This window comes from Sinocyclocheilus grahami, unplaced genomic scaffold, assembly GCF_001515645.1.
Source record: "Sinocyclocheilus grahami isolate Dianchi unplaced genomic scaffold, SAMN03320097.WGS_v1.1 scaffold1555.1, whole genome shotgun sequence".
Classification (NCBI taxonomy): Eukaryota; Metazoa; Chordata; class Actinopteri; order Cypriniformes; family Cyprinidae; genus Sinocyclocheilus; species Sinocyclocheilus grahami.
Window position 1 is genome coordinate 170407 of NW_015506734.1, and position 1438 is coordinate 171844.

The 1438-nt window shown below is 43.2% G+C and overlaps 1 protein-coding gene across 1 annotated transcript in view; it reads right to left on the minus strand.

Annotated features, from left to right (window-relative positions):
• The window catches only part of LOC107571162 (uncharacterized), a 22634-nt gene that overhangs the window by 11206 nt on the left and 9990 nt on the right, over positions 1-1438 (minus strand). The window lies entirely within an intron of this gene.

Here is a 1438-nt window from a genome sequence, read left to right on the forward strand (position 1 = left end):
TTTCTTATTAGATGTGTACATTAGGGTTTAATCTTACATCTAATGTTGTTAAATTAATGTTTATTGCATTATTTCAGCATCATGTCTGTCCCCGTGATGAGGTTTAGTGTTTGTGGGAATGACACTGTGCACCTTCTATATATAAGTATTGCCCTCCTCAGCTCGTAGAAAAGCTGTTTGTGATGAGCCTTGCTTCATCGTGTGACTTTCTCATCACAACCGGTTTTTGGTGGTTATTAGTGCATTACAATGGTTCAAAACAGATATTAGTACTTCAATATGATGGTTTATTAACATTACATCAGTTAATGAAATACGGTATTTTATTGTGAATTTAAGTTAAGTCTGTAAAACCTAAAATGTTGCTACCATACTTTTTACGGTGAAGTTCTGGCAACCACAGCTGCCGGTATTTTACCGTCTATGTCACAGATTTGTTTTTATAGTGTATATATGCTGAACAAAATTATAAATGCAACACTTTTGTTTTTGCCTCCATTTTTCATGAGCTGAACTCAAAGATCTAAGACTTTTTCTATGTACACAAAAGGCCTATTTCTCTCAAATATTTCAAATTTGTCTAAATCTGTGTTAGTGAGCACTTCTCCTTGGCCGAGATGATCCATCCACCTCACAGGTGTGGCATATCAAGATGCTGATTAGACAGCATGATTATTGCACAGGTGTGCCTTAGGCTGACCACAATAAATGGCCACCCTAAAATGTGCAGTTTTATCACACAGCACAATGCCACAGATGTCGCAAGTTTTGAGGGAGCGTGCAATTGGCATGCTGACTGCAGGAATGTCCACCAGAGCTCTTGCCCGTGAATTGAATGTTAATTTATCTACCATAAGCCGTCTCTCGAAAGGCGTTTCAGAAAATTTGGCAGTACATCCAACCGGCCTCACAACCGCGGACCACGTGTAACCACACCAGCCCAGGACCTCCACATCCAGCATCTTCACCTCCAAGATCGTCTGAGACCAGCCACCCGCACAGCTGCTGCAACAATCGGTTTGCATAAGCAAAGAATTTCTGCACAAACTGTCAGAAACCATCTCAGGGAAACTCATCTGCATGCTCGTTTTCCTCATCGGGGTCTCGACCTGACTGCAGTTTGTCGTCGTAACGGACTTGAGTGGGCAAATGCTCACATTCGATGGAGTCTGGCACTTTGGAGAGGTGTTCTCTTCACGGATGAATCCCGGTTTTCACTCTACAGGGCAGATGGCAGACAGCGTGTATGGCGTCATGTGGGTGAGCGGTTTGCTGATGTCAACGTTGTGGATCGAGTGGCCCATGGTGGTGGTGGGGTTATAGTATGGGCAGGCGTATATTATGGACAACGAACACGGGTGCATTTAATTGATGGCATTTTGAATGCACAGAGATACCGTGACGAGATCCTGAGGCCCATTGTTGTGCCATACATCCA